Source organism: Tympanuchus pallidicinctus, unplaced genomic scaffold, assembly GCF_026119805.1.
Source record: "Tympanuchus pallidicinctus isolate F22 unplaced genomic scaffold, pur_lepc_1.0 scaffold1, whole genome shotgun sequence".
NCBI classification, from domain to species: Eukaryota; Metazoa; Chordata; class Aves; order Galliformes; family Phasianidae; genus Tympanuchus; species Tympanuchus pallidicinctus.
Genome location: NW_026294618.1, coordinates 73,189,220 through 73,199,469, shown reverse-complemented (window position 1 = coordinate 73,199,469; position 10,250 = coordinate 73,189,220). Strand labels below are relative to the sequence as shown.

The following is a 10,250-nucleotide window of genomic DNA, read 5'->3' as shown; positions in this document are numbered from 1 at the left end:
TTCCCTGCCTCTTAACATATGTCTTCTCAGACTGGTTTATTCTATGTAAAGGAAAAGGAGAGTAAGAGGAGCAGATGTGGGTTATGTTCCCTGCATGGGATAATGAATTAGGGGCCGTGGGTCCCTAATTTCTCGCAGAGCTTCAGTGGCACCTGGGGACTTGTTCCTCATGTAATTCCCACATAATGTAAGGCATAGGTGGCAAGCGGCAGCCTTGCGCCTCCATGAGGGAAACCTCAGCAGCAGCAGCAGCAGCAGAAGCAGAACATAAGGTGCCACAGAGTCTTGGATTGGGATTCTACTGCTGATACGATCTTGGCAAATGGACATACGTGGGTATTCAAGGAACATAAATGGATATTCAAGGGACAAAAAGGTGGCTATTATTGTTCTCTCAAACTTCGACATAGAGATTCAAAGCTTTCTTACCTGCACAAATGTCTGATGTGGGCTATGGAAGATTCAGTAGCATATGGGCTTTTTAGTGCAGGCTATCAATATTACCTGTTTAAAATCTTGCGTTAAAATCCATCAGTGTGTTGTGTTTTTTACTGGATCAAGAATGTAAAGCAAACTTAATACTTCTTATTCAAAAACAAAAAATGTCTTTAACAGTTATCACAGTTATTTTTATAACCTTTTCAGAATTGCTCTGTTCTCTTTCTCTTCATTTTTTGTTTACCTCAAGGTTTCCAGGTTTTGTTATCAGTACTAACTTTGAAAAGTAATGAGAAAATAATTTTTAAGAAGCAAACATGAAGTGTTTTACACTTTTGAAGAGTAAATTGTTCAAGCAAACTTTGATTTGAACAACACCAAGGACTAGCTCTTGTTAACAAAAGGTCAGGTTGGTCTGTGGCAGCTTTGATGAAGATTTAAATGTCACAGCACCAGATATGGTGTTTGCTTATGAACCAATCTTTTACAATTCAGTTTCTGCACTCTTGTTTTGCAGTAGAGATTTAGCAGTGATGGAAATATTTGTATATGTGAAAGAGACCATGGCTAGCACAGAGGGCTAAATACAAAACAGAATTAATTCCTTTATATGACTGCAGCTTCATCACAGCTATTTTCATTAATAGCAGAGGTCAAGCATCCAGAGAAAGTTCTAAACAAAAAAAGATATACGTTTTGTTTCCAAACACCTTGAGAGAGATCCAGCTGATTCTAGAATGACAACTGGCCATTTTGTGAAGGCAATGTGCACAAGGCATGCTAGTCTGATCACAGGTATGGTACTTGATGCTGTAATAGTCTCTTGCACAATGAGAAAATGTAAATTTTGGACTACCTACTGTACAACTGAAATCTTGAAGTCCATTTTCTTGGTTAATTAATTAGAATACATCAATAACTTATAATGTATTTTCTTTTTATAAGTTCAGCTTATGAGTCATCATATTAGGATTCAGTGCTCTGAAAATTCAACCAATAAAGAAATTGTTTGATTCTCACTATGCCAAGCTGCCCAAAAACAACTTTCTAGCTTGCATTCTTATATGAAACAGAAGAATATAATTCTTATTCTATTATATAATTCTTCATATAAGAATAAAATTGATTTAATGTTATTCTTCTTCTTCTATGAAGAAGAAATGCAAAACAAAGCAGAGGTTAATTTAAAAAACAAAGCAAAACAAAAAACTAATAAAATGATCTCCTTAGTAAAGGTTGAATTAGTCATCCTAGGTGGAATTCCATTATTTTTAAGTTTTTGTTTACAACAGGAAAAACATAATATTTACATTTTCCATGAAAAGGGAATTAATTAAAGGACTTTCTTTGGAAAAAAAGAACCGCCTCTTTCTGAAATATCATGACGTCCTCTCCTGAGGGACATGCTGCAGGCTTCACCAGCTGTTTGGGCTATGTGTTCCCCACCTCAAGGCTACTGCTGAGGCTGTCTTTGGGCAGGAGTGACTGTGAGCCCCCCATTCCTTCCCATCTCGAATGACATAGGAAATTTGGCAATTATCCAGCCAGATCAGATATATGGTTAGACCATGCAAAATATTCTTATGCACCAATCCACGAATATCTTTCCTCCATGACTGCTCATTGTTGCAAAAAGTTCATTATATTAATATCTTACAGTTGTTGATATTATTTTGTAATAATTACAGGAATATTTTCAGTAATTTTCACTGATGTCTCTCCTAACTAAGCTACAGAACCTGTATGTCCTGTCAGTAGCAGAGTCCGATTGAATGCACTTGTGTCAACTGTGAATTACTGTCAGAAAATCCTACATAGCAATGTTTGAACTGCAGTGTATAATAGTCTCTGAAATTGTACAGAAGTAGCTAATACTTTACTGCTGAGCAGAATAATTTAGTGTGAAGTTTGATATTTTCCTCCCTGTTTTCTACTAGTTCATGGCACAAAAGCAAAAATGTTGAGTTACATGGATAAGCTACTGCTGCTATTTTGTGAAAAATAATTTCTCAGTGTTTTAATTATTTCTGACTATGCTTTATGATTTCACTATCTTTTTAATATTTTCTAGTAGTTTTTTTTTTTCAGATAAAGTGTACCTTTCACATCTGATTTTCACCGTGCTTGTTGTCATATGCTTCATTTTTCTGGTTTGCATCTGGGGTTATGTTTTATGAAATGTAGAACTTGTCACTTTAATATTAAAATCACCATTTGTACTCAAAGATACAGCATACTCTTTCTCGGAAAGATTCTAATCACAAAAGTTCAACCGTGTTAATGTGCTAAACTTGTTTTGTCTACTCTAAACTAAGCAACAAAACTATACAATTGCTAAGAAGAAGGTACCAAGAGCTAATTTTTTACATTGATAAACATGCAAGAAGAGGGTTGACCTCAAGGGAACAAATGTAGAACAGAGAAGCACACCCCTGGGGTGACAGATTGTCTTGGCCAAACATGCCTGGAGCCAGTTAGGTTCAGAGACAAGCTGGGGGACTGCAGCTAGAGCATCACCAAGCATAGGCAAGGCACCAAAACAAGAGGGTGCTCAGGCTCCTCCTCCCAGTCCTACTCAGCAATGATCACAACGATGCTTCAATGATCACAAGCCATGGCTTCTTAATCATCTGCTCATGGCCCAAGGACAAACAAATATAAAACTCGGCTGAACTCCCAATCTGGCCCAGATTTTTGTCCACGTCTGAAATTGCTCCAGAACTATTATCTGCTTGGGGGATTGGTCCTCAAATTGCTTTTCTGGACTGAGTTCAAGTAGTTTTTCCTAAAGCCAAGATCTTTGGACCAGGCTGACATGAAACAGTTCTGTCAGATGCAAAATGTAAGAGAATAGTTTTTGGCCTTCTTTGCTTTTCTCCCTAAATATGAGCACAATACAGTTGCATTGGCAGGAATCCTGTGGCTGGTATAAGAGCAGTTTTGAGTCCCATTCGTAGAATATCCTTCAGATTATATGCTCTGTAAAATCTAGTTATATACATCAAGAACCATGTAGCGATTGCCTTTAGCTTTGCCTAGATCTAGTCTCCTAGGAACTACATTTGGGAAAAAATGTACTGGGATAAAATGCAGTATTGTGGTAGAAGAAAAAATAATCAACACTTGTAATGAACATGAAAATCTTATCTAAAATCTGAGGCACACAAATTAGTATACACTGTAATTTAAGATCTCACTAAAGGCATCGACAATCTTTTCTGCCTAAAAAAATTTCTGAGTAATATTTGACCAATACGGTATCTGCAAATGTTCTTTTTGGTTGTGCATTAGACACTTCAATCATTGCCAGTGGTTCTAGGCTCAAATTCTATTTCAGTATAAACTTCAATCTTATTGGCAGTTTCATGACGGCAAGTTTTCAGAGTGAGAATAAACACCAAAATCAATATCCTCATTTAAAATATGTTTCATGGTAAAGATTGTGAAATAATTCACTTAGAAGATTTGCATTGCAGAATCACAAAAGTACTCCTCATGCTATGTGCTCTTTATTCCAAACAAAAAAATTCCATTCAAAATACTGCCATTTATGTGAAATAAGCGACTGTGGTGAGATGAAATAACTGTCTAGCTTGGTCCCCTCAGATTTTTATGCTGTTTCAGTGGCCTATATAAAGGACATATCTAGAGCATGTAAATGTTCCAGTCATAATACTCCATATTGCTGTGTCTCAGCTTGGGCAAATTTGACTTCAAAATAGTTTTCATCCACACATTTCTTGAAGGTTACTTATTTCTTTGCCTGCTTCTGACTCCTTTTGCTTTTCACCATGGAGAGGTGCACATTGTCTAAATATTGTTTTCCCAACAATTAAAATGAAGCAATAGATCCTCCAGTGGATAGACTGCTAACAATTACTTGGCAGAAGACAGAAAACATGCAGACTCTATTTGCATGTACTTCTGTTCACCCTTTTTTTCCTCACAAAAATACCACCCCACAAACCATATACAAAGAGATAATGATCAGTCCATAACAAGGGCGTGAGTAATCAAACTTCCACTTTCAACCAGCACATGAGATGGAGAGTTTGGGCAGCCTTGTTTGTTTAGTAAGTTTGCCAGTAAATGTAGCTAGGATAGAATTGTGTGGACCCAAACATGAGGAAAAAAACCATTAAGATAATTTTCTTGGCATTGTTGTTCCTCCTGGAGGAACAGGCTTTGAAACAACTGGTTTCCAGCTTGCAGAGTCTTTTGTCCTGTGAAGGGGAGTGTAAATGTTAGAAAATTCTTTCCACTGTCATTTAATGTTTTTCTTAATTTTCTATAACATATGAAAGTTACATAAATGATCCAGCAAAGTTGCAAGCTGTCTGTATCTGTTTGCTGCTAGATATACACCTACATTCCACACACGGGCAGATGTCCTGTTAGGATTTTTCTTGCAATTATTTGCCTTGCATTTGTGATGCAAAATCTAGCTGACATTTCTTTCCCCAAGCTGAAACATCTAGCTTCAAAACTCCACTACTTTATTGGTAAGGAAAAAAAAATGCTGACACAAAACAAGACAAACGTGCCACATCCTTCTGTGTTGATCACAATAGACCTTTTCTTGAAATTCTGTTTCTTCATAAAACAAATCTGATTGTTCAAAATAACACCCATCTTTTTAATTAAAGAGTTTGATCCAACAATTGGTAGGAAGATTGCACGTTGAAAAACAAACACACAAACAAACAAAGCTCATGCTGTCTCCAGAAGGGTATTTTAAATTGAACTGACTAGTGCACTCAACTTCAGACAATTTCCCCCAGGTTTGATCTCAGACAAACAGAGTTTCAATTACATCTTGTATACCGTAGGCAGTATTCAGACTTGAAAGGTTTTCAAAGATCAGGATGAACTGTCTACTAATTTAAAAAAATGAAAGGTTCCTCCACAGACTTACCCAACAGGAGAGTCTTCACCTCTGCACATAATTGCCTTCTCCCACTGATGAACGACTTTATCCTTTAGAACTGAGACTTCAACATTATGCCTTATCTTCGGTCAGATTTCCACTGGATATATAAAATTACATTGCGATTCCTTTGCTAAAGAGGAAAAAAATCTTGTATCGTTTGCATAGTACTAAACATGCAATTTAGAGACAAATATGCCAGGTTTTTTTTTGTGGTTAAGCATACATATGTATCTTTACATTAATCTCTATGTACTAATTAGAGTTACATAAACTCATTCCCACACAGTGTTGTGTTACTTACACATCACTTAACTGTGATATAAAAAGCACAATAAAATCAGTTTGATGTTCACCTGCTCTGATGGGTGTTAGAGTTTACAAATCAAAATAAACTGCTCCTACACGATATGCTGCCAATGCATACTGCTTTTCCTTCATTTATCTGTTAGTAAGGATGTAAGCAGGTCTTCAAGATCTAGATAAATTCAAGTTGCATCAACTGTAATGGAATCAGTATCAGTATCTTCTGTTCTAAATTAGCTTCAATCAGCAGCTTGCATGCAAACTGATATTTTGAAGTCAATGTGTTTTTTTGCATTACCTTAGACAGGTAAGTTAAAGTGACTAGAACTTAGCTAACTTTTCTGATAACTGTATTTTGGGGGATTTCTTAGCTCAAGTTATTCACTATTTAAAACTTCTGGATCTCTTCTGAGTTACCCAAAGACTCTTTACGTGGGTGAAGTTCGACAAGATCAAAAAGTCTTGCTTTCGATATTTCATAGAATCATATAGGATCACAGAATAACCTGGGTTTAAAAGGGCAAAAAAATTATGAACTCTATCACACTAACCAAACGCTAATGATAAGTAACTACACTTTACTTTATGATAGTTAAGTTATGATAGAAAAAAAATGGCATTTGAAAAGTAATAGTATTTTTTTAATAACACAAACACCAAATTAATTATTTGAAATCTAGTTTAAATGTCTGTGAAGAGATATTTACTGCAGTAAGCACCATTACTGTGAGAACCCTCTAGTTGATCAGACTTCATATTAAAATTCAGCTTTCAAAGAACCACCAAACTCTTCCTTCACTCAAAGTCACTTTCAAAACTGCGATCTAAGTCAGCCTTGTTAACGTTTACATATATATTCCATTGCTTTTGGGTAAGTTATTTTAATTTTAAATTCAAAAGCATTTCCTATAGATGGTTCCTAGAGCACACACAGGGAAACAAGAAACATCAGAAGTAAGTTATCATTAAGTAGATGTGGTAACGATACGCATTAAAAGTATAGGACATACTGTAGCTCAGGAGAAGATATGCTTTCTTATTGGGAAGAAAGATACAAAGTACACAGGACTTTAATTCTATTCTGAGTGGAGTATCATTCTTTGCTGTTTCCATCAGACTACATAGCAGTGAACAAACTTACAGGAAACTTGATCAACAAAGACAGGGATTCTGCAACTTACATATACAGAAAGATTTACTCATACATATAATTGGTGTTTTTAACTGGGAGATTTATCTTTACATTAATGGACTGTGGAATTTCCCTTCTCTTTCTTTTTAGTAACAGCCAGGATAGAATTTCATATCATTTTACTGGGTAGATATTACAAAGCTCAGTTTCGCCCTGTCTTTATGCAATACAGACAATATTGAGACCAAGGTAATGGAATTATTTTTTAACCATAATAATCAATTTGCTACAGAGAAAATAGAATAACTTGAATATATGAGAAATGTTGCTTGAATCTAGAGTCATGGCTGCAAAAATAATATTATTACTGATCACACTTGGCTTTTGTTTAAGCCTTATCGCTTCAGCTTAGTCTCTGAGGAAATAAAATAAATCAGATATTTAATTTAAAAGAGGAATACATTTAACCTGGAATTCAAGTGATCCTCAAAGGATCAAAACATAATAGCCAAAAAAGCTCTGTTTGTCTCCATATCTGTATGTATGAGTTTCTGATGGCTGAATTTTGTTAAGTAGTATTTCACAGGTATATAATAGTTTTTGATTGATCATTTTTGGAAAGTAGTAGGGATGCCCTTTAGCAGTCTTTCATATTAATGGGTTATTTCATATGTTAAACATGAGTTTTTCCCTGTTTTTGTATTTGTTGTAGCATTCACAGAGAAAGAAGATTGTACTTGCTGTAGAGAGTTTCACCATGGCTGCCTGCCACAACCCTACCCAGATGACATTTTGTCCCTGCTGTCTCTTCATCGTTATTATCCTCCCATATTCCAGCACGTGGTCCCATAAAGTGGAGTCCTTCGGGAATAGACCACCCTAGGCTGGGTCACCCACAGACTTAAGAACCTCGCAGATCACCAGCCAGACTGCTCCTGCCTAGGAAGGAGGAAGGCTGCAGGAAGGCAACATGCATCACCATGTTCTCTCTGAGTGCAGGAGAATCTCCTCTCCAGTATCTGGAGTATTTCCTCCCCATTCTTCTTAGCTGACCATGGTGTCCTCAGTATTGTGGTTCTTACATTTTTTCCCACTCCTCTCTCTCTCTCTCTCTCTGCTTCTGTGAAGTGTCTTTCCACAGTTTCTTAAATATGTTATCACAGAGCCCTAACTAGCTTGACGGATGGGCTCAGTAGTGTCCTACCCTTCCTTCATCTGTTGGAACCATCTCTGAGTTTGGGACAGCCCCATGACTCTTCTCACAGTTGCCACCTCTGCATAAACTCCTCCCCATCCCTGCTGCAAACACCTCATCTTTGTGACAGAATCCTAAACCATCAAAAAAGATGATCATAAGAGTCACCAAAATGTTCCTTGTCATTAAAGACAGGTTTAAACTGAACTGAATAACTACGTGGAAGAAGGAGAAATCTATGAGATCCTCTCAGGGAAGATGATGAAATAGATGACTGAGGAAAAAAATATCTCTTGCAGCTGCTTACTATGTTCTTGTACAGTAAGCCCTCCTCTCCAGCTCTTCCTGTAGTTTTCCACAACCTTCCTCCTTGGTTGTACCTCATTTATTTCCTGCTTTCCAACCCATGCAGGCACAGCTATAATGGTACTCTGCCAGTAGCTACTGCCCCAGGTCCCATGTCCCCTGGGGAATTTCCCAGGTTTCTTTTTGTGCTGAAAATTTCCTGCATTTTGCCTCTCTCACTGTTTAACTCCTCTCTGGGCTGTACCAATTCATTCATACTAACCATTAGAGGAGGGAGAGCTTTCTCTTCTCTGCAAGCTGTCCTGAACCTAGAGTGTAGTTGTGAGGAGTGCATGATACAGCTCTCCTGCCTACTGTTATGACACATCTGCTGAGAGTGAACAAACATTTTAACTACGTAAAGGAAGTTCTGCTATATATCATCTCATTGTATTTTTTAAAAACAATAATGAGAAACTGGAGTGGAATATACGTTCTTCCTAATGATGGAGACCCATTTAATGTATAGTTCCTTTGGTGCACCTGATGCTGGCAGCACCCTGAGCTGGCAGCCTCAGAATAGGCTTCAGTTGTTCCAGTCCATAGCTGTACTTCCACTAAGGTCAGGTCACTGTTTTGTACATGCAGAGCAATGTCTCAGTGCCTTTGTCCTTGGCACAGCTGCACACCCATCTGTGTACCCGATAAGTGGAAAACACAGGCTTGCAGATATTAATAATGAAAGTGAATTTGTTCTGTTAAGGATAGCCATAATTGAAGTTTCACTTTTGAGACTTCATGCAGTGGGTTTCAAGACCTTCAGCTGAAATACATACAACATTTCCAGACCCTTGTTCTGCAGAAGAGCAATAATGTTCCTTGCAATTGCACTGCTTACACATGACACTATGTGATTATGCCCAGTTTCTCACTAAATTGCGGTGATGTAGGTATTGAAGGATAAAAGGCTTTTTCCAACTGCATTGACTTCATATGACGAAAACCTATTATCCTACTGATTTACAAATTCTGTTGTTTTATTTTCTCAACAGTAGTCAACTGTATAATGTCATGATCTCCAATACTTCAGTTAAATTCTATTGAATAGTCTCATAAATAAGAACCAAACTGAACTCATTACAATATAAACTTTGTCATTTAACAGAAGAAAAAGAAAAAAAAGTATTCAGACCCATGTAGATGTTCTTCTAATATTAATGGAATCTGTAGCTGCATGAAATTTTAAAGATAGCTATGTAAGGACACCCTAAACCACCTACAGGTAAGCTAAATTTGAATTGGAAGTTGTGCAACTAAGGTTAGCCCAATCTAATAAAACCTGCTGGAGAGGAAAAGTGTTATTAATGGCTCAGCACCATAGTTACAAAAACATGTAACTTGGAACCAGCATAGATAATGGTAAAATTTTAGAATACCTTGAAAGAATTCCAGGAAAGAAAGCACGTAGTAAGGAATCTAATAGCTGAGTATGTGGATATTCTGCTTTCACAAGTACAGAGGATAGAGCAGAAGTTCATCTAATTCCTGGCTGATTTCTTTGGAAGAAACCGCAAGTCTTAACGGTGCAACATGATGAATTCCTGGGATGGAAGAGGACAAAATCATTTGTACAAGAAGCTTTCTAAGTGATGAAGACAATAGCATCCATTTCCAGTTACTGTCACCCAATTTCAGCAAAATGCCATTCAGAAATCCATGCATAACTTCTCTACTAAATAATATTTTTAGTGATATGGAATGAACTCAGCGTACTGTGGTGAAAATAGTTTCCTTTATTATACTTGTTTTATCATGTGACTTTATATTGACAATTGGTATCTTTTGACAAGTCTGGAAATTCAGTTATGGAAACATTCATAAATTAAGGAATTATCTTACATTAACCAACTCAGTGAATACTGTCTTAACTTTAGAAAATATTATTAATTGTGCTTCATTAATCCAGT

The 10,250-nt window shown here is 36.7% G+C and overlaps 1 long non-coding RNA gene across 1 annotated transcript; it reads right to left on the bottom strand.

Annotated features, from left to right (window-relative positions):
- Positions 1–4,484: 4,484 nt before the first annotated feature.
- LOC128077719 (uncharacterized) lies at positions 4,485–9,881 on the bottom strand. Its single transcript, XR_008205142.1, has 3 exons — positions 9,720–9,881; positions 5,354–5,498; positions 4,485–4,661 (listed from the first exon to the last, which is right to left on the bottom strand). It is a non-coding gene; the product is annotated as an uncharacterized LOC128077719 (long non-coding RNA).
- Between the last annotated feature and the right edge of the window lie 369 nt (positions 9,882–10,250).